Source organism: Melopsittacus undulatus, chromosome 15 (assembly GCF_012275295.1).
Source record: "Melopsittacus undulatus isolate bMelUnd1 chromosome 15, bMelUnd1.mat.Z, whole genome shotgun sequence".
NCBI lineage: Eukaryota > Metazoa > Chordata > Aves > Psittaciformes > Psittaculidae > Melopsittacus > Melopsittacus undulatus.
In genome coordinates this window covers 5431945-5458821 of record NC_047541.1, presented here as the reverse complement: position 1 = coordinate 5458821, position 26877 = coordinate 5431945, and positions in this window count along the sequence as shown.

The window sequence follows — 26877 nt, the reverse complement described above, 5'->3', positions numbered from 1 at the left end:
CTATAAAGACATCTTGCTGCAGAGCAAAACAGGACAGGGAACAGTAATTCTTTCCCATCCATACCTGGATGGTTCCCAGGGCGTTTGCTGCTGGAGTTTAGGCTTGCTTTGCCAGGTTAGGTTTACAGGAGAAGTCAGCACGTTCACACATGATCAATCTGGAAATGCTCCCCATGAAATCACCTCATTCCTACTGCAAAACATCAGCAAAACCATCCCAGATATTCACCAATGTGGGCACCACGTCGTGCTGCAGCTGAGAGATGCAAGAACAAAGTTTGCCCCTTTAGCTCTTCTATGGTGGGAGCTTTTAGGCATGGGAGGGATGCTCAGGAGAGCATCTAGTGTCATTGCAATATGCATTCCAGGAACTAAGATAGGACCTCCATGTGCTAAGTAGATTAATTCCTAGATTTAGCATATCCTTGCCCCTATGCCATAGCACCAAAAGCACTGCTCACACTGCATCATCAAGACAAGGCATGAACAAGCAGCAAGCAGTGAACCGCCACATCCATACACTTGACCACGAGCACATCCATCCACCAAACCCATGGCACCACCCAGAAAAGGGGAGCCAGCCCCATGCCCCCAATCCCATCCCCACACACGTGCTTCTCCCTCCGCTTCCCAAAAGGCCCTTCCTGAGGCTTTTCCCACTGATTTCCATAAAACTGGATGCAAGGGAGGATACTGGTGATGGCCACAGGTCCCCTGAGGGCTGCAGCTCTTCCCTGGTCCCCAATCAGAGCCACCTACCTCTGCAGCTCTCTGATCCCTCTCTCTGGAGGCACCGACCGCTGTGCCCGTGTGGCTCCTTCACTGCATGTCTTATCCCCCCCTTATTCCTGCTTGAAAAAGCAAGAATAATCCAACTTTGCCTTAAGGATGAGCAGAATGAAATGTCACTTACCTATTAGGGGGGAAAAAATAAAGAGAAGAAAGAAGGAGAGTATTACACACTCATCCTTTGAAATCAGGTCAGCTTCAAGCTTTGAAATGGCAAAAATGGAAAGATCTTTTCCACCCACTTCCCTTCCTCTTTTTTCCCCTCACTCTTCTAAAGGACTCTGGATGTTCAAAGTGTTTCCATGAGTCCGGTTTTCCCACTGTTTCGACAATACCCATCTCTCCTCCTGCCACACGAGTGTGCCCATGGCTGCTGCCATGCAAAGGGAAGAGCTGGGCAATGCAAAATAACACATAAAGGAGGAGAAATATGGTCGGGAGATGGCACAGAGGGATTTATCCCAATGCACTGAAGCCAAGTGCTCCAGTGGCCTCACTTCCCAATAGACCTTCCCATACAGTCCCCATTGAAGGGATGGGAAATCCAAGCGCAAGGGGAGCCCAGGAAGCATCCCTGCTCCTCCTGCAGGTGAGGACTGGCTCACAAAGGGCTTTCTCCAGCTCATTCCTCAGTGATTTAAGCTAAAGGCTCCTACCCCATCCTCCACAATGCTATTTACTGCCTAACAGGCCTTAATGCTCTGGAAAGCTCAGTACCAAAAGAGGTAGTTATTATTAAAGAGGAGTTTTATCATTTCCATCTCTCCACCTGCCCGCCTTTACAAGCTACATATTGGAAGCCCCCGATGGGTGGAAATGCCATGTAAAATCTCACTAGTTCCATGTAGGAAAGGGAGGAAAATTGGTCTCACCCTTCCTCATCCATTTACAAAGCATCTGCAGCCACACACGCTGCCTGAATGGGCATATTTAAGATGTGGGGGTTATTTCTCCAGGCTGAGCATCCTGATACCAGTCCCCACAGAGAGCTGAAGGGGGGAACCAGCTGTAGGACCGCCTGTGCCCATCCATATGCCTCTCCAAGCCTGCTGCCCCGCTGGCACCGGTGACAGTGACAGCAGATGGGGCATGCAGGATGCTCCGGAGGGAGGAGAACACATCCCTGTTTGCACATGCACCATCCCCACTACCTGCTATGGGGTTGCTCTAGAGAAGAGAAGGCTCCAGGGAGAGCTTAGTGCAGCTCCCCGTGCCTAAAGGGGCTCCAAGAAACCTGGAGAGGGGCTTTGGATAAGGGATGTAGGGACAGGACAATGGGAATGGCTTTAACCTGCCCGAGGGCAGAAGCTCTTGCCTGTGAGGATGCTGAGGTGCTGGCACAGGGCCCCATCCCCGGCAGTATCCAAGGTTGGATACAGGGGCTTGGAGCAAGCTGGTCCAATGAAAGGTGTCCCTGCCCATGGCAGAGGTTGGGACTGGATGAGCTTTAAGGTCCCTTCAACCCAAACCCTTCTCCCAACCTGGAGCAGAGCAAATGAAGCCCATCCTAATGAATTACCTGTTGCTTTTTCTAACACCATTCTGACACCAGGGATGGCAATACCCTGTCTGCTGCTCATCCCCTTCCTCTCCCTTTTAGCTTCAACAGCAGAAGTCTCTGTGGTGAGTTTAACACTGCCTGTGATGGTTCAGCGCAGCCGGACAGAGGTTGAATTCAGCTTCTTCCCATTGAGTTGGAACAATCCAGGCTAAAAATGAAGCCCTTCTGCACTAGCAGAGGCTGCAGCAGTGCCAGGCACAACCCAGCCATCGCTAGATGGGGACAGAGTCCCACCAAAGCTGGGGAAAAGGCCCAGCATCCTTAAGGGATGCTCCGAAAGGGATGCTCCGAAGGGATGCTCCAGGGATGCAGAGAGGGACCACAGCCCCTTTTCATTGACCAACTCCACTCACTGCTGCAAAGCTTGAGTGGGAACATGAGAAAACCCCTTCTGGAAAGCCAGAGGGAGTATCCAAACCTTCCCACTGGAGCTATGTCCTCTCACCAGGTGCCTGCACTATACCCACTCCGATTCTATTCTACTTCCCTACCAAAGAGCTTTGCTTTATGATTGCTTTTCTAAGGCCTCCCTCTCAAACAAGTATTCCTTTGAGAGGAGCTCTTGCTCTCCCTCCTCCCTGCTTTGTAGCAAGTTTCTCTGTGTATTGTGGGCTTGGGTTTATTTCGCAGGCAGCATATTTATTGATTTCTCACACTGGGCAAAGCAACACGTTCTGCACCTGTGGGGATCTTCATTTGCAGGACCCACGGGGCTCCCTGCTATCCCTTATGAAGCAGGAGAGAGGATTAGGGGACAGGAAGATGCATGACGGCTTTAAACTGTTGCCTCTGTCACCCAGCAGGACACAGGGCAAAGCAAGCACATAGAAAACACATTCCTTTTATTCATTTCTTATGGAAAAGAAAAGATGTGGTTTTTCCAACTGACATCATTTTCCTGGTTAAAATCCTCTCCTTGCAGCTTATCCACAAGGAAATCACTGCAAGTCACATTGGGATGCTCTAGGGGGATGCTCGGATTGGCACAAGAGCAGAGCCAGGTTGCCACTGATCCCCCTCCCTATGAACACCTGAGGTTCACACTGGGTATACATATTTCTCCCTGTTCTCTGCTTAAAATGCTCCTTTCCAACCGCAGCAAATGGATGCTCCCCAAGCAAAACCACAGAAGGATGCTGCATCATTCCTTAGGGAGAATCATTCCTAATCGTCAAGCAACAACCCATTATTCCCAACATCTAAATAAACCCCAGAGGCTAGGGCGTCCTTCAAGCCCCAAACACCCATCAGGAGAGGAGATGCTTTGGTCCTCAGCCCCTTCTAGACTTAGTGATCCCTTGCAGTGATGGAGGGGATGGTCCCACTCTCATGCTCCCCTTGCTTCCCATCAAACTCCAGGAGCCCCATATACAGGATTTGGAAGACACCAGAAGACAATTCACTGCCCCACTTTCCCTCATCCCAGGCCCTGCTCTCACACGTACCAAGCCTTTCCTTTGCTGCCTCTTGTATTTGTCTCCCCCAAGACTGAAGGAGAAAGAGGGATGTGTGGGAACGCTGTACCTGGAACCTCAGCTCCCTGCCCTGCAGTTTCCTCTTTCCTCAAGGCTACAGGTGGCAAATGAAAGGAAGATGAAAGATTCTTGGCCTGGCAGTGCTCAAGGCCAGGTTGGACACAGGGGCTTGGAGCATCCTGCTCCAGTGGAAGATGTCCCTGCCAATGGCAGGGATTGGAACTGGATGAGCTTTAAGGTCCCTTCCAACACAATTCACTCTATGATTCTACAATATCAAAGCAAGAAGGGCTCAGGCATGGAAGGAACAGGGGTCCCTGCACAAAGGGGACACGAAAGGGCACATGCAAGGGAGGCAGAACAAGCCACAGCCCTGGGGAAACGTCTCATTTCCTCCCCCTCGCCAATACTTTTAATAACCAATTAATATTTAGTCAACAAGCAGCTCTGCTGAATCCAAGGAGATGGATTTCACAGGAGGGCTATTTCATGTTAAATGAGCACTGACTCATCAGCAGCATTTACCAAGGATTATGGATTAGCTGCGTGCCCGGTATCCATCACTACAAATCCAGTGGGGAGGCAGCTGCCAGCGGTGCCGTAATGGGAGAGCCCCTGGAGTTGCTTCCTTGTCCCCTTCCAGGGGCATGAGCTCATCCAGGCCCATAACAGGGACATTTCCCAAAGCAGGTGCTCCAGGCAATGATTTGAGACACTTTAAGTCCCCCTCATGAGATCTAACGCAGCACAGATCCAGGTTGGAGCAAAGCTGATACACACCGGGAATGATGAAGGGGAGGAAAGCATCCTCAATCCCAATCCCCTGCAGAACAGGGCACACAGCATCACACCCTGCACAAAACCTTCCCCAAAGTGTGTTTTGCCAAGGCTCAGTTGCTTGCATGAAGCAGCAGAAAACACAAGGGTCCTACATGGGGCTGCAGCAGACAGCGATGGATGTGCTGCTGCTTCTCCGGATGAGATGGGAAAACTCAGCTATCCCATGGAAAACACTTCTTTCCCTTTAAAGCCAAACACCAGCAACCACCCAGCCGCTTCCCAACCTACTTGTACCCCATCCCTTCGCATCCCTCTCCAAAGCAGAGCGGGTACCACGGGGCAAGACCCAAGGCAAGGCAGGCTGTGCCCCGTGCTGCCTCTTATCGGCATTGCTTCTGCTGGAGGAGGTGATTAACTCCCTGACCTGCCGAGCTTTAACGCGACCTCTGAGAATAGATAGAATCTTGTTATCTTGTAATGAGTTTTATGGCTTATTTCAGTACATTTTGGCCATGTTTCTCCAGTGATTAGGGCAATTATCAGCCTGTGCGTTTCAGGATTATGAATTATGGAGCCTCTGAAAGGCTACAGACATTTAATATCTCCCAGCGTCCCTCTGCCTCACTTCCAGCATTTAACTTGCTCCCAGACTATGTTTGGAGCACGGGTATGATAGCACAGCAAAGGAATTATGCATCAAAGCTTGCGAGTGGGATCCAGCCATTACAATTAATATCACACAACGCTTCACACTGCCTGACCCGGGGGCACAGGGCACAGCCGCATCCCTGGGTACCACTAGCATGGATGCAGGCAGTGTCTAACTGGGATGGGGACCAGAGTATGGATGTCCCAACCTTTGAAGGACTGAGTCCCAGCTCCCAGGCTTGGCCATAAAGTGGGATTTGAGGGAAGTGATCTAATCCCAAAGTGCTTGACACACTGGTTGTGGACATCCACATCATCTGATCTGTGGCTATTTCAGGCTCTCTGACTCACTCAGCTGGGGACACCCAGCTCTATTCATGGCCCTCTACTTAGGCTGCTGTGTCCCATCCAGAGCTTATTTAGAAACCTAAAGCCGCTGAGCAGCTTAGGGCTGGACTGCGCACATGGGATTGGCAGCAGGGGAAGGAAGAGATTCCCATCGGATACAACTTGGCTTAGATCTGATCCAAGCTTCCACCTAAGCAAAAGGCATGGACAAGCTGGAGCCACTGATGTGGACAACAGCACAAGCACCTTGCTTTCCTAAGGCCCTTGATATGTTCCAAAGCACCTCAAGAAAAGGCATCAGCATGACTTCATGGAGGGCTTGGAACTAGATCAGCCTTAAGGTCCCTTCCAATGCGAGCCATTGTAGGATCCTATGAAGGGGAAACTGAGGCACAACTCATCACTGCTGGGGCTGAATCTCCACTCCCAGCCTGGAGCTTTACAACACACCAAAGGATCCTGAGCTATGCAGGAGGGGAGGGCAGAGCTACCAAGGGGGGGCTCATGGCAGGGTAAGGTTAAGGAGCACATTCTGCTACTCAGCAGCCTCAGCATCACAGCCCTTGCATCATAGGAGCACAAACCCAAAGGACAACTCCTTCCCTAACACCAGCCCTGCACATGAGCACAGAGAGCGCAGATGCCCAAAATCAGCCCTCAGCATCCCCCCACACTTCACTTTGTGCCAAGAGGCACCAAGGACATTTAGAGCCCCAAAATGATGCCTAAACCCAACAACAGCTTGGTTGTGATGGGCACGGCAGAGGCCAGACAGGGCCAAATCCTGCTGCCTTAACGCAGGGTCCAGATGGAGCCTTCTAATGATCCTAATCCATGCCTGGGTTTATTTGTATGTTTTCCTCCCTGCAAATGATCACTGCAACTTGATGGCTGCTTGGGAAAACACAGACGGCAGCAGAAACGTTGCGGTGCGAGGAGCTGCGCTGACTCAGCTTCCTCCTCTTCTCCCCTCCCTTTGCTCCTATTCCATGGATCTGAGCAGAAACCCCTTAAAATATTCATTTTGTGTAAGAAATAAACCTAAGCCCTCGGAAAGGAGCTCCAAGAAATAAAGCCATCGCTGGAGTTAATTAAGAAGTGATTCTATCACAAGGCTGCAATAAAAGCTGCTGCCACAGCGCAGGATGGGGAAGGAGCTGGGTATCACCCAGTGTGAGCATCCCCTTTGCTCTGCTCCATCCCTCAACCTGCTGCCTCACCTGGATCCTTCTCCTGCAGCACTCTGGGCTGGGCGAAGTCGCTTCACAATGCAAAATAGATGCAAAGCCAGGCTTCCCCCAAGGGGTGCGAGTGCCTGTGCCCTCCACGAGATGACAGATAAAATCCCCTGTTACTGGAGGAAGGTAATTTGACATAACAGCTGTTCTGACATTCTCTCCCTATGGATATTGCCAGCAATAAGAATGCAAATCAGCGCTCTTTGCACTTCTCCTGGAGAGTAACTTTCACCTGAAGAGTCGAGAGCACTTCCAAAACGTGAACTCATTAAAGCATCCCTTCCTCCCGGCAAGGCCGAGCCTGCGGTGCCCCTTTGCCTCTGCAGTGTCCACCCTGAGACTGAAACCCGCACTCTGGTGAGCCAAGCAGGGTGGAAATGAAGCAACTCCTCTTTATCCTGCCAGTAAAACCGTTTCCCAGCTCTTTGCCTCAGTTTCCATGCTGTAAAAACCAGGATTGAGCTGCCTGCTGTGGTGAAAGACCCGGAGATCCAATGGCAAGAAGGGCTGGAGCTTGGGGTGCCTACAGTCAGATGCTTTCACTCACCAAGCATCATTTCTCCAATTCAAAATGAAGCCATCCATGCACACAGAATTCCTCCCATCCTCTAAATTCCCCCCATAAGTCCTTATGTTGGACCCTCCAAGGGACAGCTCCATCCTTGCTCCCCATCGCCTGGGCAGAAGATGCTCCATATCTCAAGTGGTTGCTGTCCCGCTGCTATTCATCACCCTGGGTTATATATACAGAGGGGTATTTCAGTTAACATGGTCATTTCCCATTCATCCCACAACCATTCCCGGTTTTAACTCAGGCACCAGTTGCCCTCCATGGCATTAGCACTGTCCTACACCCACCCCACTGCAGGCTGGGTACCCCAAATCCTCACTGCAGCTTAGCAAGGGGATGGAGTGAAAAGATCCCCATGGCCAAGACCCTCTGGCCCACATGGGAACCATTCAGCTTCCCTCATCCTTAGGGACCCAAAGCCATGCTTGCCAGCACATCACCAGCCAACCCCTCATATAGTATTCAGGGGGGGTTGCTCCCTCCTGTTGATGATATTTTACTTTGTATAATTAAACCTTAATGAGAATAGGGACCGGAGCTTCCCTAGTGAGTAACCTAACCTCTGAACGAGGGAGCCACTTGGATTCCTAATTAATAAATACCTATTGGTATACAAAGCAGAGAGCTCCGAGCAGGAGAGCAACCAACCCAGCATCTCCCATCCCCAGCGTCCTTCAATATGAGCTGTAGGTCCGAATTCCCCAGGCAAAAAGGAGGATTGATTCCCAAGAGGCTGCTCTAAGCCCTCAGCTACTGGATTAAAACACAGTTATCACCACTCCATTTCTCCCATCAATCTAACCCCCCCCTTCTTGCTTTTCCTCCTGCAGTTGAGCATTTTGATTAATTCAAATCACATCATTCCCAGACAAGTAACACAGCACATTCACTATCCACTGAAAAACACTTGTTCGGGTGGATCGAGGCTCCTCTGCTTCCAAAACCAGGTCTAAGTAACTCCAGCATGTTGGAAAACAACCTTATCCTTAAGCTCACAAGCAAGGCTTAACATTGGTGAGCCTTGAGGATGCTGGCACGTCCCCAGCAGCATCCCTCCATCCCTTCAAACAAATGTCATACAAAAGGCATGTATGACTGAGGAGCATGCAGCCCTCTCCATCCTGGAGGAGATGCTTCAGTGTGGTCTCAAATACAGCAACTGATGGGTGGAAGAGGGATGCCGACAGCGCATAGACCTCATGGTAGAAAACGTCTCTTTTTCCATCCTCCAAAGCAAACTATGGCCCTGGCTTAGCTGGAACAACTCAAACTCACACTGTTAGCAGCTACTTTACTATTACTTTGTGTGGAGTTAGTAAACCAGCTCTTCTTTTCAGGCCAGGCAAACCCTAGGGTGCTCATTTCTCACCCCCAAGGCAACCACACACTGACAAACGAGGCCAATTCCATCATCATCCCCCATCACACAGAGGAAATTGAGGCCCAGAGATGGGAATTTCCCAGCATCTGTGGCAGAACAAGAAAGAAAACTCAGGTTTCCCCAAGTCCCTCATGAGCTCCCAGTTTCTGGCCCATCCTCCCTCTCCAAACCAATGAAAACCCTGAAGATGGACACACTTAAACAGGCTTAACCCTCCATTAAATCAGCTCAGTCTCACTTGGTAATTTACTGTCACAAGCAAAATCAATTTAAGCAAAGGTTAAACTAGTTCTGTCTGCATTAGAGTTTGCACCATTTTAAATACATGGATTTAAAACCAATTGACTTGATTTTGTGCAACTATTCTAATACAAGCAAGGCCATCGCGAAGCTCAGGTGGAGTCGTGGTTCGCTGCTTGCTTTATTTCATTGCTGATGCTTTCCCCACAGATGACAAATGCCAGATGGGGATGATATCATTAAGCAATGATAAAGGACTACGTAGTTAACCCAGCTTTAAACAGCTATTATCTCCTTTAAAAGTCATGGGGCTCTTCCAAAAGGAGGTGGCATTGCCCAAAGTTGTCTGGGTACCAGAGGAGAATCCAATCTGCTATTCCCAAGCAACAAAAGGAGAGCCAATACACAATGAAAAGCTTTCTTTGCTGTTCTCCATCCTTGGGTACTGCCCTGCCCTGTCTTCTTTGGTGGTCAAGATCATGAGCAGGTCCAGGTTTGGCTTCAAAGCACCTTTAACATGACGACGACTTAATAATAACCCATCTCTTCAACTTCTCAAAGCCCTCTGTGAAACGAGGCCATGAAAGCATCCTATTGATTGCCTCATCCCATCGTGAGGGTGGGGATAGGAGTATAAATAGCTCAAGCACTGCAAAAGAAGAAAAAGAAAGTCCCTTCTCTTTGTCAAGCCAACCTGACCTCTCATCCCATGAAGGATAACCCCCAGCAGCCTGCCACAGGCTTGCAAAAGGCAGGGTACCATTTGATTTTCACCTCGGTGGTGTGCATAAAACGGTGAGGCAGGACCTTTTGTGAGCATCATCATCATCTCTAGCTCCCAGATTCTCAGAGCATGGGAAGCTCAGCCATGGAGGCAGTTGTAAGTGGAACCAGCAAGCCAAGGGGTTGTGTTACAATCCTAAGGATGTACACAGGACAGATAAGGATGGAGAAATCATCTACTGGGATAGTAGAGGTCTAGTCAGTGTAGATAGACAGCCTAAAAGACTATATAGTACCATGAGACCTGAGTAGCCCATTGGTATCCCATGAGTATTGCAGGAACCACGTCATCAAAGGTTCCTCTTCCACACCATACCACGCCATATGATGTTACTCTTTGGAGCAGACAGTTCTTCCTGAGGTCTGCTAAACTCAACCTCCATAATAACCATAACAGAAGGTCTCACGCCCTGACTGTATCCCTACTAAAACTTTATTATGGATATAAAATTCCTGTGTATGAGGCTTAATTTTGTTCCGTTTCAATCCCACACATCCCTGGGATCCTGCATTAGACAACAGCCTGATGGAGTTGCAGCTGACTCCTGCTCCATCATCAACCAGCCCATGGACACTGCAAAACACTAAGGAGAACTCAGATACTCAGCAAACAACACCCTGATCTCTCCATCACCTCCACGTGTAAATCCACTTACACATTGAGCAGACCCCTCAGCGATGTCCAAGCACCTCTTTGTTTAGCTGTAGACCAAGTAAAATCATTCTAGGCCATGCCCCAACAACTGCAGGAGGGGTGATGCTCCTTTTGTACCACGGGTTAATGGTGGTCTTGGCAGAAATGCTTGAACTTAGTGATCCTAAAGGTCTTTTCCAACCTGGTTCATGCAATGGTTCTATGATTTCACTCTTGCACCTTACCCCACTGTGCAATTCCATAAGCAAACACCTCCTCCAGCTCCTTCTCCAGCTCCCAGCCCTGGGTGTTATGACAAGGACCATTTGCAAGTTAGATAGGTTGCAGCTGATGATGCAGGGAGTGACACGCTGAGATTGGATTTGTGTTTCCCAGCTCTACAGGCTGGAAAAGGCTCAGGAAGGGAGAGGGGGGCAGGATTTGTGCTTTTGGAGAAGGGGGAGCACTGAGGAGAGGACCAGGTTGGAAATTTCCTCTTGGCAGCCTTTTCTAGGAAGAGTTATTAGAATTTATTTGCAATTATCCACAAGAATAAGCCGCCTGCACTATAGTTAACTTCCAATTCCCACCAATTTTCGACGCATTCAATCACAGATGCCTCAGTGATTAAGAATCTGTGTTGCAAAACAATTCCCACTTTGCAACAATGCAATCAAACAGATCTACAACTCATAACCCATTATCCAAGAGTTTCTCAGCTCACTGGGGAAGTGAAATGGGATTTACCAAGCATGCCCTTCTTTACCCAAGCTCGTTTGCAAACACATCTGGGATTCAAAACAACCTGGGGTGCTTTGTGGTGCTTTTCCTCCCTCTCTCCCCTCATAGATGCAGTGGCTTTGCTTTGGGGGGTGCCTAAGAAGCAGAGATGCAGCAGTGGGGGACCAGAGGGGGATTTTCCATCACCCATCCGGGTGAAGGTATGGGGGGGGTGGTTCAGGAAAGCTGCTTCCCCCACCTTTATGCATCTTAGCAAGCACAGTGATGCTCTGACCAGTGATACACAACAGGTTATAATAGCCAAAAACACCCTGTCCTCATCCCATGCTCTGTGATGGATCCTTCTTCCCCCATCCTGCTGCAGCTCCCAGGGAGGAGAAGAACCCACCCCAGGCTTTATAGGGCTGGAGGATGCTGATGGCTAAAGGATGCCTCCTGCATCTGCAGCACCAAGAGTGAGCATGGCACAAGAGCAATGACTTTCAAACCAAGATGCTTCCTCTCCTGAGACCATTTTAAGTAGAAAAATACAATTTGGAGCAGCACAGATCCCATTACAACACTCACCAAGCAGAGCAGCTAGTTATTCCTGCTCCTACAGATGCTAAAGTGCCTATCTCCTATTCAGCACACAGAGCACGACTGTCCAGCCCTGCTCCTAGGGACCATTCTGAAAGGCCACCAGGTCCTTCTAGGAAGGGACAGGTCACAGTTCACAGCAAAGACATTAGGATGAAGAGATGATGGGAGGTGAGGACTTTAAAGCTCGCTGAGCCTGGAGGATAGGCAATAAAGCACCAAGCAGCCTGTTGATGGAAATGGCTTTCCTTGGCCAAAGTGGCATTTTGTCAAGACCAAACTTCTCCCTGGGAATGAGTTGATCTTGTGTAAAAGCCCTCAGAAATAAAGCAAGCCATAAAGGACCAGGTGTTTGAATGACACACTTTGGAATGGCAAAGTAGAAGTGCCACAAACCACCTGCACAGACCTCAGGCTGGCTCCCTGTGCTCCAACAATTACACTCAAGACCCTGAATCCCACATATTGCCCTGGTTTGGGACAGTGGGCATGGATGGGGTCCATGGAAGAAAATGGATATACCCATTGAGGTGGAGACGTTCCAATATCTGAAGGGGGCTACAAGGATGCTGGAGAAGAGCTCTGCATCAGGGACTGTAGCGATAGGACAAGGGGTGATGGGTTCAAACTGAAACAGGGCAAGTTCAGCTTGGATATAAGGAAGAAGTTCCCTGGGAGGGTGCTGAGGCGCTGGCACAGGGTGCCCAGAGAAGCTGTGGCTGCCCCATCCCTGGCAGTGTTCAAGGCCAGGTTGGACACAGGGGCTTGGAGTGTGAGGTGTCCCTGCCTATGGCAAGGGGTTGGAACTGGATGATCCTAAGGTTCTTTCCAACCAAAACCATTCCGTGCTTAAGGAAGGAGCCTGGCAGAAGAGAGGCTCCCCATCACCAGGGATCACACGTGCACCCCCCTCCGCCTTTGATGCTGACAAATAACACTTCCGAGCCGGGGCAGACACCTGGGAGAGCCGCAGCACTTGTGCTACAAGATAATTAGAGATTATTCTAATCGAGATTTCATTGCCACATCAAACTGTGTCTTTTAGCATTAATTAATCTCCTCTCCCAGCCTCCGAGCACCGGCGGCTCCAACGCTGTAGGACAGCAGCTTGTCAAACACACCAAAGCCTCGCATCTCATTACCTTATCAGAGGGGGCGAGCGGGGACCTGGGGAGCAGCAGAGACGGTCCCCGACGCAGCCAGGGACGTGAGGACGCCGGCAAAGCCGTTCTTGGTTGGCAAACTTGTTGAACAAGGCACACGAGGGAGCTTCCTCACCTCCTCCCCTTCCTCTCACCCCTCCCGGATACAAGCAGGCAGGGAAGAGATGCTGCTCCACTGCACGACCTTGACTGAATCATCTGAATTACAACTGGTGACATCCGTGCGGGGAGGGAAGTGCTCATGTCTTGCTTGCCCAAGTGATTTAGGCGCTAAAGAGCGGATGCAACAATGCTGCTGTCTCACTTATGGTGTCAAAACTCACCTCTCTGCAGAAGGGAGATGGAGATGGAGCAGCTCTGCTCTGGAGCCAGGCTGAGAGAGCTGGGCTGGGGCAGCCTGGACAAGAGGAGGCTCCTGAAGGGGAGACCTGAGAGCAGCTCCAGTGCCTAAAGGGGCTGCAGAAAACCTGGAGAGGGGCTTGGGACAAGGGATGTAAGGACAGGCCAAGGGGAATGGCTTTAACCTGCCAGAGGGGAGATGGGGATGAGCTTTAAGGTCCTTTTCAACCCAAATCTGCCTGGGATTCTACAACTTAACATCTCATTTCCAGCCTGACACCTGACACTATCCTTTGGAGGTCTGGCACTAAACCCTATTGTCTACATAAGGTTCACAGCATCTCCTGGATGAGATGCCAAACCTGGCCTTGAAAACCCAGCTAAGGGGTGGAAAACTCAACCCAGCTTAAGAAGACCTATTTCAAAAGCTCTCAGCACCTCTTAAAGAAGCCAAACCAAACCAAAGACCTGCAAAGGGAGAAACCTCAGCACAGGAGCCTGGTGCCATGAGCCAGGCACACACTGCATCGCTTTAAACAGTGGCTGAAGATCTGAGGGCACCCTGAGCACTTGGCAAGGGCTGTGTATATATTAGTGATGCGCATGAGGTGCTTTATGCTCTACTCATTGATTCTCCACTGCTTTCATACCTCATCTGAAAATAAACATCCTCTCCCTTGGCTTCACCTCCTCCCCACTCCCCCTGGCCCCGTTATTGGCTTTGTGATGGAAGGTGTGAATTTATTCCTCCTGCCATATCTTTGGGCTGCTCTTTCCTGGCAATTTACACCATCTATTACCCACTGTCTTGTGTCACTGAACTCCAGAAAGTGCCCTGAGATACAGTTTGCTTGAAGGATGCTGGAGCCATTCATCCTGCTTCCTGCAGGATGCCCCTGGCATCACCTCTCCTTAGCTCCTGCTCTTCTGCATCCATCCCTGCACTGATACCCACTACTTGGACCTCTTTTAGCATCCAATAGATACAAGAATGTATGGTTTCCTTCCTTCTCTTAATAAGTACAAATGCTCCATCCCTGGCAGTGTTCAAGGCCAGGTTGGATGGGACTTGGAGCAACCTGGTCTAGTGTGAGGTATCCCTGCCCAGGGCAAGGGGGTTGGAACTGGATGACCTTAAGGTCCTTTCCAACCTAACCCATTCTATGACTCTATCAATGAGGCAGAAACAAATGGTACCAACTGCAGGAGAGCACAGCGGGCAGGAGGATCACGGCACACAGAAACCAGTCAGGGGAGGAGAATCCCAGTCCCTTCCATCCTGGAACATGGGACAATGAGAAGATGAGCAACGCATCAACTACAGCAGATCCTGTCCTCTGAGCTGCTAAGCGCCACGCTGCCTGGAAATTGCTCACCAGAGGGAGAGCTTTGATGGCAAATAGAAAGAGGAGAAGGAGGGGGGGAAAGGAGGAAATATCTAATGAAATGAAAACCATGGCACGTATTTATTTATCAGACTGTTTCTATGTGGGGAGGGGAGGACGGCTGTGATTATTCATTGCAGGCTCCATAGCAGGCTCTGCAGGGAGATGCTGCCACGGTGCTTGCATCCCTGCACTGCCTGACACGTCGTTAGGGTCTATTTAATTGTGCTCCTGCTTGAGAGATGAGAGAGCCCCTGTGTCTGCAAGAGCTGCGACTTGAACCCGCTTCAGCAGAGCCTGTGCACTCAATGAGTTCAGCCGTAAGGAGCCACTCAAGTGAACAGCTACACTGTAAAAGGCAAACCAGATCCCGTACCCAACCCACGCCACCACTCATTCCCCGTGTTTGAAACCCACGCCTGTTCTCATCCTCACTGCCACCACAGCAATCTGTAGCCATCCTGTAGCGTTCTCCATATGCATCTCACCAGGGAGGAGATTTCCTTGCTCTTCTTTTACTGATGGGGAAACTGAGGCAGGGGGAAACTGGCTAAGTTTGGAGCAAGCTGCTCTAGTGGAAGGTGTCCCTGCCCATGGTGAGGGTTGGAACTGGATGAGCTTTAAGGCTCCTTCCAAGCCAAACCACTCTGGGATTCAGTGATTTCCTCATCCAAGCAGCATCACTTCAGCTCCTGCCTCCCAGGGCATCACCTCCTCTCCCAGCCTGTCCTGGAGATGCTGCATTCCACTAACTCCTCATTCCTGCTGCTGATTTTGACAGCATTCCCAGCACAGCACTGATGAAGCAGGAAGGCTGGAGGGGGGGTGTGTGTGTGCAGGGAGAGGTGAGATCTTTCATTAGAGCAGCTGGAAAAAGCAGCTTTTATGCCGAAAACCTGGATCTGATTGAGCTCTCCATGAAGGGATGCTGCATCCATCCACCTTCTCAGGCTGCCTAATACAAGCTCCCTCCTTCAGCCCACATCCCTGCTAACTAACTGCTTAAAACAGGGGGAGCAGCAAACAGCAGCCAGCCCTGACCTCCTGCATTCAACACATCAGCAGCCCCTGCAGATCCCTCGGGATGTGCAAGTTTTCCTCTGATTTCCCAGCAGCCCAGCGGAACCGCACAAGCAACAAACTATTCCAAGCCCATGAATAAGGAGAGACCTGAAATTACCACTTGGATTCAAATCAAATGCTCTCGAGTCACTTTTTGGGGATTGGTTTTCTCGGATCCCAAGGGAAACGGAGTCGTCTCTGGAGGAACAGGAGCTTTATTTCCATTACTGAAGGCAAATAATGGCCTGGATGCAGCTCGGCATCGCTGGGAATTAGGAGGGTGAAGGGAAGGTGGCTGAAAAGGGTTGGGTTTGTGCTTGGCTTGTGGGTTTTGCCTAGAAATGATGCAAAGGCCAAAGCACTAAACAAGGGCAAGAGGCAACACATGCCTGGGTGAGGGATCCGGGATGCTGTGTTAATGGATGAGCACTGACTCCCTGTGGAGTCCTGCTTGATTTCCTTAGCTGGGGAGCACAAGGATTTGGCACAAGCTATTAATGCTGTGTTCATTAAAGGGATGGGGGGGAGTACTGTTTCATTTCTTCTGGATTCAGCACAGGGGAATGGGAAGTGGGGAGTAAATCAGTGGGAAGGAGGTGGTGGCCCCGAGGATGCAGAGGACAGAAGCAGCTCAGCACATCAGCATCCAATGCAGCAGCATCAGTCCCTTTAAGACAGTGACATCAGGAGGCTGCCCATTTTGGGATCCAAGCTTCCAAGCACTGCCCCCAGCATCCTCAGACTCCAAGCAATGAGTTTATGCCCTCCACTGTTACGATAAAGAAAGAAGGAGCAAGCAGGGATGAATCCCCCTTTCCTAGGGATGCTCGGAGGCACCTGAACCAAGCAGCTCCCTGCAGATAAAGCCCTTGCTCAGCAGGATCGGTTTGTTGAGGAAGCACAAGCAGAGGTGGAAGGTTAAGTCCACTTAACTGCTCTTTGCAGGCTCTCCAGCCCGTTTGGCAGATGAGCTCCTGCACAAGAGGCAGCTCTGAGAAATGACTGCAGCTGCAGCCGGCAGCATCCCGGCTGCCCTGTCCTCTTCCCGAGCTAAACATGAGGCTGTTCATCTGCAGGAACACAGCTTCCCCTTCCCATCCGTACCACAGCCAGTTCTCCTCGCAGCATGCCTCTGCCCAGCACCCAGCACTGATGCTCCCATGGTTTACCCATGAGATGCAGCTCCATTTGGTACCCAGCACAGCTCTACTGCAGAGGGGGAGAGAAGGGATTGTGCCTAAAAAGGGGCTGGGTAATGGTTTTCTTCTCAAAATCAAGCCTTGCTTCTCTTTTCCTTTGGCTTCTTCCCCCTTCATCTCCTCTCCTCAGGCCTCTCTGCTAAGCACAGCTCCCCAAGCAGGGGGCTGCATTCTTATATCCCATCACCTGGGGCTAAGAGCTGTAAAGATGCTTCTCAGTCACAGCTGTACCCTGCTACATCAGCTCAGGCCATCAGACCATTACTATACTATTACCAGCTTCTCAGGTACCAGACACTGATAGATCTCACCAGGTCCTCAAAGATGCCATCAGCCAGGTTTAATGCTACATACACTCCTCACTTTGCCCCGAACACAAACCGGCTCCCCAGGAAAAGCAGGCAGAGGAGGAAGGGGTCTGGCAAAGCATCCACAACCCTACGGCAAATGGGAAAAGCCATCAAGGAAAGGGACAAGTGGCATTAACAGAGCCAAACATGCTGTGGATGCAGCTCACAAGCATCAGCTCTGCTGGGAGAACAAGAACCAGTGCCCGAGCTGGGAACTGCATTGGGCAGAGATGCACCAACCCTCGTTTCATGCACAAAGCCCATGAACAAAGTCCTTGCACAAGCTCTCCTCAACACAAAGCTCCCCAGGAGCTCAGGTTGGCCTAAACTGGTATCCCCAGGCAAGCTCCAAGTCATAGATTGAGTTGCACACAGGAAAGCCTTGCTGACAAATGGCAGCAGCACCGTGACACCAATTAGCTGCTCCGTGAGGTTAAGACAATGCAAAGCCCATCCCTGCCAGACACAAGATGCCAAGGGAACGTGTACTGGATGGTTTGGCCTCCTTAGCATCTCTCCGAAGTAATTCCACTTGTAACTCATAAAGCTTCCCCAGCCGACTGCGCGGTGCTTGCCAGCTCCTGGATGAGACAGACATTTGTATGAGATATACAAAGCCATTTAGCTGTTCAAAAGCTATCAGCACTTACATGCAAGGTTGAAGCAGGACAGATTCTGCCTGTTTTCAGGGCATCAAAAGGGGATTATCCAGGAAATGATAACAGATTTTAATTTAGATCCTCCAAGATGGGCACTGGGAATGGGCAGGGAGAGCAGGAGGAAGAGGTAAGCTCAGCTCCGTGTTGTCAAACAGGGAAGGGGGGGGCTGGAGAAAAGGAAAAGAAATAGGGAAAGAGAGACAGCTGACAGCTAAAGTTGTGTCCAGCACTTTGCCATGCTGACCACAGACAGCACACACTGCTGCTGTGCTCTCATCCTTCTGCATTCCCGCATTCCTCATCCTTCACAATTCCAGGGTGAATTACAGCCCCCCCTCCCCTCCCCATCACTGGATACTGCCCTTTTCCCCAGGCAAAGCCTCTTTTCCTTGCTCAGGGATACATTCTTTGTAGGCAGGAGAGGATGAGGCTGCCCATCCGGCTGTGACTGCTGGGTATCAGGCAGTCTATCAACGGCTTCTGGGTACATTAAGCTCTGCTTTGCAGTGAGATCTCTCTATTCCTGTCCTCCCAACCTGATTTGCCATGCAGATTTAAAGAGCTCTACACAATGAACACTGCTGCCTTGCAGACACACTGCTGCTCGGGCTTAGGTGCTTTCAGGTACCTAATTTGAGAGGCAGGGTCTGAGGTTTTCCATGCGATGGAAGGGATTCATGGAGCTACCCCCAAGAGATGACTGACAGCAGCGTTTCATGAGCTGCTTTTTGGCCCCTGCTCAATTTTGGCCATTCCCTTAAAATCATTAAAACCCATCAAAAAAAGGGGGGCTTTTAAATGGTTTTAATTGAAGGTATGCAGCAAATCCAGCTTGGGGAATAGTTTGAGTCAATCCCAAGCCTTGTTTTCTCTTTCGAAGCAGCTCTTTGCCTCATGTCCTCTCCTGCCACATGGCTTCTTTACAGGTTCTGCCTTTCTATTTCCGACAGTCCCAGATGGAATCTATGAATAAAACTGAAGAGGAGCTGGAGATTGGCTCCGAGTCATTAACGCAGCAAATATAGACTCAGCTCAAGATCTAAGGCATGATGGGGGGGAAGCAGCGCTTCCACCTGTCTTCTGATGGATCCAGGCTAATGTGAAATAACAGCCCTGCTGACATTAACAGAGGAGGGGTTTACTTCTTCCCTTTTAATCCCCAGATAAATTCAGTGTACACAGGCAGTATATAAAATGCATTCCATAGGGATTAAGGGGCTCCTGGCGACGTGTGACACAACTTTCTCATCCAAACTGCCCATCATATGGACAAAAACTTCCCAAACCCTCTGTTGGATGACCTGTATCTTTCACCTATGGAAAAGTGGGTTTTTTTCCATGGAGTTCTATGGGAACTGGATCCCATGGATGCAAAACATTCACCCCCGAGTTAGATGCATCACAGCCACCCGAAACACCCATCCTCAACACGCAGCAGGGATGCAGCAGGAGACCAATGGGATAATTCAGGCTATTTTCAACCCTGATCCTTTAGGCATTTAGACCAAAACCCTGGCATTTGGTCAAGAAAACTTCTTGGCATGACTCCCCACCCAGCTGTGCACAACTGGATGGCTCAGCAGAAGGATCAAGGCCAAGAAAAGCAAACAGCATCCCAAAACCCCCCTCAAACCCTCCAGCTTCCCAAGCCAGCACTCAGGACATGGACTCCCTGTTTCTAGCACTGTTACAAAGCACCCAAAACCAAGAGGGATGAGCCCACAGTGACAACCTGAATGCCACCAGTTCCATCGACACCACCTACAAGTCCCATCTGCTTCCAAGCCTTTGAGGTTGACCTGATGTCCAGCACCATGAAACCCCTCAAAACCCAATGCCCATCAAGTCCCATCTGCTTCCAAGCCTCTGAGGTTGACCTGATGTCCAGCACCATGAAACCCCTCAAAACACAATGTCCATCAAGTCCCATACCTTCCAACCCATGAGGTCCACAGAGAAACCCCTGTTATCCCCCTATGGCAGCTCAAACCCACCCCCCATCCTCAGTTCCCTTTCTTGCCAATGAAAGCCATAAATAAAGGTGAAGGAATCTCATTTCGGTTTGAGTGTAAAAGGCAGGGAAACGGAGCCCCACCGGCACCGCTGAGAGCCAGGGGGCCATAATTAAACCTTCTCCCTTTGTATTTTATTGCTGCTTTTCCAAAGGCTTGCCTAAAATGCCTGTAAAACCTTCCCTGTACAAAGGCAGGAGATGCCCCCCCCCCATTCCCTCCCACCTCCGCCACTAAATGGAATGAAATGGATTTTTCAAATGTCATGCTAGTAGCCACTTAATAATACATTTTCCTATAGACAGGACAATAATATATATTTTAATCACTTTTCTACAGGCAAATAAACGCCAATGGAAGCCTGGCCCTTCGCCGGCGCTTGGAAATTATGAATTTTTCAATAACCTTTTCTATTATTCATCCCGTGTTATTCCGTAACATTTCTATGTGAGGAATGTGCTTGCCAGACACTTTATGAAGCTCTTCTTTTATTTATTAAACAGCAAGGTGTCTCCCTGAATGCCTCCTCCCTCCTCGGGAAAGATGTTGCTGGAGCCTGAGCAAGGTTTAAGACACATAATTACACCTTGGCTTAGCAATGATTTCCCCCTAGCTAAGAGCAGCCTCAGGTGGTTTTTGGGGGGGTACAGGGAGCAAAGTCCAAAGCTCAAGGGAGATGTCCCATAAAAGCATCATTCGCACATGGGCTGAAATAAAGGGAGGGATGAAGGAAGTTGTGGCTGCCCCATCCCTGGCAGTGTTCAAGGCCAGGTTGGATGGGGCTTGGAGCAAGCTGCTCTAGTGGAAGGTGTCACCAGATGAGCTTTAATATCCCTGCCAACACAAAACATTCTAGGAGTCTATGACCCAGCAGCAGTGCAAGCCAGCACCCTTGGCTATTGCAGGGCTGAGCCGAATTGGGGCCAAAAGCAGGATCCATGGTTTCATACTTGGGAGAAGTGGTTCCCATGGGTGCCTTCCATGAGGGTCTACACTGCTGGTGACCCAAAGTGCCTGTTGCACCCCGAAACATCAGTGCCCTGCTCTCCCCCATGGTTTTCACTGTGACCTGTGGCAGGAAAGACCCAATAAAGGAAAATAAAGCCCTTGTTAGCACCAAAGCCTCCGTATCTGCCCCCTGTCATCGTGTGTTTGATGCTGTGTACAGCACAGGAGGGGATCAAAAAGGGAAGCGGTGCTTCCCAGCACCTAATACCAGCTTAATTATGTGATGCTATCCGTGCCTTACGTCCCTCCACACTGCACAAACCTCAGCAGCTGAAAGCAAAGAGCTCCTCTGATGCAAGCCAATTAGGGATCGAGATCCGACAGTCAAGAGAGCTGACTGGTTTGTGTGTACCTTAAAAATGAAAAGCAAAGGAGACGACGAGGAAAAAGACCTGGAATTAATCTAAATGCTGGGCTCATGTGTACCCACAAGGTGATGGTTAAAGAGATTTGTGATTTAGAGGGAATGACCTCTTGGGGGAAGAGTGGTGGTAGCAGCAAGTGGGACCTTATTATTTTGCCAATGACATCTCCATCGCAAAGGCAGAGCCTCTGATGCTAAACCGCGATGAATAAATGATATGTGGAGGAGCTGCTTTATGCAGATTCCTAGCGGAGATACGAAGGGGTGGGTGAGGGAACAGAGAGAAAATGAAGACATAGATTTCCCAGGATGGTCCCATTCCGCTGCCCAAGTTCAGTCCGTTTGGGAATTACAAGCTAAATAAGTGAAAGAAAATGATACAGCCTGAAGCTCGAAAAAGAGGGGAAGCAGCTTCAAAATGGGATGATGGCTCTAAAAGGAGCTTAAGGCAGGGAGACCATCCCTATGTCTGGTGCCATTGCCCCCAGCAAACCCTGACTCTTCGGTATCTTCAATTTGACGTTCTCTCCTGCCCATCACAAGGACACGAGGAAGGACATCACCCCAGCCCATGGCCAGGAGCCTGTTTCATACCTGTTCAAACAGTGATAAACTCCAAGTCCTGCTGCTTCAGGTAACATCTGACAAAGCGGTTCTCTGATAACTGCTGGTAATCAGCATGGAAACGAGCCCCACTGAAGCCAGCACAGGAAAATCATATAAATAATAAAGGCAACCATGAGAAAAGGACAGGGACAGGGACAGTAATGGATTTTCAGGGGCGGGAAATGCTTTTGCACAACTTTTTGTTGTCACAACAGGGGGCTGGAATTGGAGGAATTGATTGCAAGGCAAGGAAGCGGCTCGATGCGCTGAGGAGAGCACGTCCCTGCTCCCATCAGTCTCCTGCTCTTGTTACTGCTATCGTGGTAACGGAGAATCCACGAGGCAGAACCAGGGTCCTACCACACACACAAAAAGCCCAAATAAAAGAAGCAATATCTCCCAGAAACTCATTTCTTTCTATATCTTGCAGTGGAGGAGGAGGTTCACAAAGAAACAGCAGGTAGGTGCCATCACCAGGTTGCCTATTGGAATGAAATGACTGTGGGCACAGAATAGCACTGATTCCCCCATGCCTTCATAAGGCAAAAATCACATTCCATACCCAGGGATGGTTATTTTCCACCTTGCACATCTACCCTGAGCAGAAAGGAGGTATAGGGAGTGAAGAACAGGAGAAGGGAGCATGAGCGCTGTATACAGGGGAAGTGCAGCCCCTGATGTCAAAGAGCTGCTCCAGGATAGCCAGGAGCCTTGGATCCTCCCAGCATCCATGCTCAGCAGGGCTGGGAGGAGGGAGTGATTGCTTAGGGGGGAAATTCCTGGCAGATAGAAGAACGGATGGCTCAGAGACAGGAGCTGGAAGGCTCCTCAGATAGTGGGGTCACCATCCTTGCGCACTCCTCTAGAGCAGCATCCCCATGGAAGACTAAGCTGATTTCCCCAATCCCATAGGCATTTCTGGACACCAAGCAACAAGATGCTCCTGAGAGTACATGCTCAACTACAACCATCTCTGCAGCTCTGCTGAAAGCACAGCACTGAGGGCCACCCAAAACCGAGGTCTCCCAAATCCCAGCCCATTGCTTCCATCTTTGTCCTCACCACATGTTGAACCTGCTCAACCTCAGCTAATGGAAAATGAAGGTGTTTTGGTGGACCTCAGGACCAACAACATGAAATGAAGGTACCAGGGCTGTGATGGCCAGCATCTTCAGAAGGACTTGGTGATCTACCTCCACGTGGGTAACAAAAGAAACAGCTAAATAGTGCAATGTGCTCAAGAAGTTGGCTGTTGAGTTCCTTGGAAAGGCAGGAATTTGCCCAATTCCTTTGCTTTGGAACATACAGACCAAACTCAGCACTTGGAAAAGAGCTTCCAAGTATCTCAGAAGCTTTACCCCTAAATAAGAGTCATCAGCAGCTCCAACTTTTTAATGGTATCCAAAGTATTTGCAGCCTGGTTTCCTGAGGAAATGAGGCTTATGCAGCAGCAGCAGCGCCTGCCTGGCTGCTTCCTTCCCCCATCCCTAGTGATTTCTAAACCTTATAACCCATTTCAATGAAATCTGATAGAAAGACACATTTATCTCCGAGATACAAGTTTGGGGGAAAATAGGAAGCTACTCCGATGAAAGATGCTATTAATGCTCCTACCGAGGGAAAGGCAGGAGGATGAATTCAACCTTTCTTAGCCATCCAAAAATCCAGCCTCACTTTACACTCGAGACACAGGCACACAGGGCTGCAGGGATAATTATTTCTGCTGCTCACACAAGGAGCTGTGTGGGGTTTTTAGCTATATCCATATGTGAAATCAACACCAGAATATTTGCCTGGATAAACTAATCGGAATTGCTTGTTGGATGAGTTCACTGGCTATAAAACCTGCCGTTACAAGGTATAATTACAGGAGCTTTTATTTCCCTCAACAACACCAAAAAAAAGTCTTCATTAAAACAGAGTTAAGGTTGTAAACAGATCATTAATTTATAACAACATTATCAGATGGGTTACAGTTATTCAAAGAGCACACATTGAAAGAGGCAGGAAAGCGAGTGAAGGTTAAAACAAGATGGAATTTGGGAAGCTCGCTTTTAGCAGGATCACAACCACAGCCCGAGCAGCAGCAGGGCACATGGGGAGAGCTGTATTACCAATGGGTTGGTAGGAGGCACAAGGCAGCACGGAGATGCTTCAATGATGGGCATGGGAGATCCATCCCACTGAATAGCACAAGCAGCCCAGGGGGCTGGTGCTTGCCCTGGATGACACCTCCTGAGCCTTTTTTGGGTTGCAACTCATCTCACACCAAGGCATTGATTATACCCCAAGACATTGAACCCATTGTGGTCTGGCTCAGCTAACCCAGCCCCATCTGAAACCCTCTGGATGACCACACGTGGAATCATGGAATGGTTTGGATTGGAAAGGACTTTAAGATCATCCAGTTCCAACCCCTGCCATGGTCAGGGACACCTTCCACTGGAGCAGGTTGCTCCAAGCACCTGTGTCCAATGTGCCCCAGGTATGGGGCAGCCACAGCTTCTCTGGGCACCCTCTTGCTTATACCCAGCCTGAACTTCCCCTGTTCCACGATCCATTCCCCCTTGCCCTGTGGCTACAGTCCCTGATGAAGAACCTCAAGACTCATCATGCTCAAGCGCAGTGACAGCCACAGGGACTACACCAGGTGATGCACAGCGAACATCTCTCCTGAAGGAAATCTCATTTTCATTGCCTATAGGGAGCAAAGACCAACACCACCACTGAACCACAGCATGTAAGGACCTCAGTGAGTTTTCAGGCCATGAATTAAGAACCCTTTGTGCTCCATTCAAGCAAAGGTTTGTCCTCTAAGGGCAGAAGACAAGAGCAGAAAATGAGGGCGAGCACACCCAGAGAGGTGGGAAATCACAAGAATTCAGAGCAAACAAGGTTGTTTTAGCTGGATGCTTCCCCTCCAAACCTTTTATCCTTTGTATTCCTTTGATCCCTTAATTTCACCATAAAGACCAAGCTATCTCCCAGTAGAACCTGGAGGAGCCAGCAGGGGCCTTAAGAGCATCCCACAGATCCCCAACCCAATCTGGGATTTGGTGTCATGCCATAAAGCAAGGCACAGGGATAACCAATTCCCACAGCCTGATGCCTCCCACTTGGAGTTTGCCTCAGGTCTGCTTCCAGTGCATGGAGTGGAAAGAATGAGAGAGAAATCCAAGCCTGGAAAACCCTGGAAAGCCTGCACAGCTCTCCCTTGACAGCGCATTGTTAAAAGGGATGTTATTCCAAAGGGACATTGTGAATCTATCCAGTCAATGCTGCAGAACTTTAGTGGCAAAACAACTCAATAGCCTCAATTGACTGCATGAAATGCTATCATCTTTACCACTACAAAGAAAGGAGGCAGGAGTAAAAGAAATAAATAAGAGGCTACATTGCATTTGTCTTTCGTTAGCTCCCTGTGCAAGAGCATCTCAATCCTTGTCCTTAGCACAATGTGAACTAACTCCTAAGTGGCTAAAAAAAGACCCCCCCAAAAAAGCCTAACACATCCAAAATACATTCCCCACACTCCAGAGCTATTCTCATGCCTACCCCAAAAAGAACAGCATATAAAAAGAGCATCATCCCCAGCCAGCTGCCTTGATTACCACCTTCGTTCTGATGAAGATGATGCGGGCTATGATTGAAGATGCTCTGAAAAGACACACAAGGAACAGATGAGAACTTTCTGTCTCCTTTTCCCAGCTAGGTCACTAGGTATTCCTCCTCGGCAGCTGATTTCTTATTCCAAATCTGTCTGGACCCTGCTCTTCTTCATCAGCAGAAGAGCTCCGAGACCGCCAGCGCCTCGATTGTTCCTCTCCTGCTGATTGGGCTTTGTGGCTCTCGGGGAGCTTCTGCTTGATGGCAGGAGCATGGCTGCACCCTCCATCAACCGGTGCTTAAGGGGGCTCAAAGGGATGCTGGAGGGTTCAGAGCATCACAACCTATTATCTTCTTAAAGCCAGACCCCTGCCTAACTTCCTTTTCCCTGCTGTACATGAGGGAATTCAGCTGGTTTGGCCACAGCAGCTAGGAAACACACCAAACCCCAGGACCTGTCCTCAATACAGCCCCATGAGGGAGGGAAAAGATGCTTGTCCTTCAAAGAGCACAAGTGAGCAGCAGTGTGACTTTGGGCAAGTCACTGCACTGCTCCCATTCCCCATTCATTTCCCCTTTCCTTTTGCCCTTCTCTGCCATCTGACACATAGGCTGCTTCTTTGTCCCTCATCCAACCTCCAGCTCCCTGCTAATGAGCGATGCCATTGAAACCTGGACACGCAGGGCTGAACATCTGTGCTTCCACTAAAACATCTGGATCGAGCGAGCTGCATGCATGGGAACAGCACAAGCAGGGGGGCTTTGCCTCAGTCCTCCAGCATTCCCTGCCCTTCCAAGCCCTGACAGCGTCTCCCCAACCTCAAAGTCCACCTCAATCCCATGGGAAGCCCATGTTGCACCAAATCAGAGCATGGGACCGAGCAGCAGCTTGAGTCCTGCCTGCACAAGAGATGCCAGGAGCGACTGCATCAACTTGTTCAGCCTCCTCCATTCAAGGCAGCACCTGCCAGGATTTCTCATCCCAGGCAATTGAGATTCTATGGAGCATCTTCGGAAAATAATCTGCAAACAAGATGCTGCAGGCTATAAAATCACTCCCTCTCCTTTGCTTTAGATTGCAGCTTAATAAAAGCCTAACACGAGCCAGCCGAGGAAAGTGCCGCACTTTGCCCAACCACATCATCCCTTTGTGTATTATTAATCGGTTTCAAGTTGTACCACTGTTTCCTGGGGCAGGAAGGGGAAGGGGGTCTCCGGTTGTGGAGGAGACTTCACTTTTCCTTACAGGATTCAGCAAGAAAAGTCCCACTTAAAGCAGCAGAGTATTGGCACCTCTGGTTCCCTGCGTTGCTCATAGTGAGGATCAATGAAGGGGATAGCAAGAAAGCTTGAGAG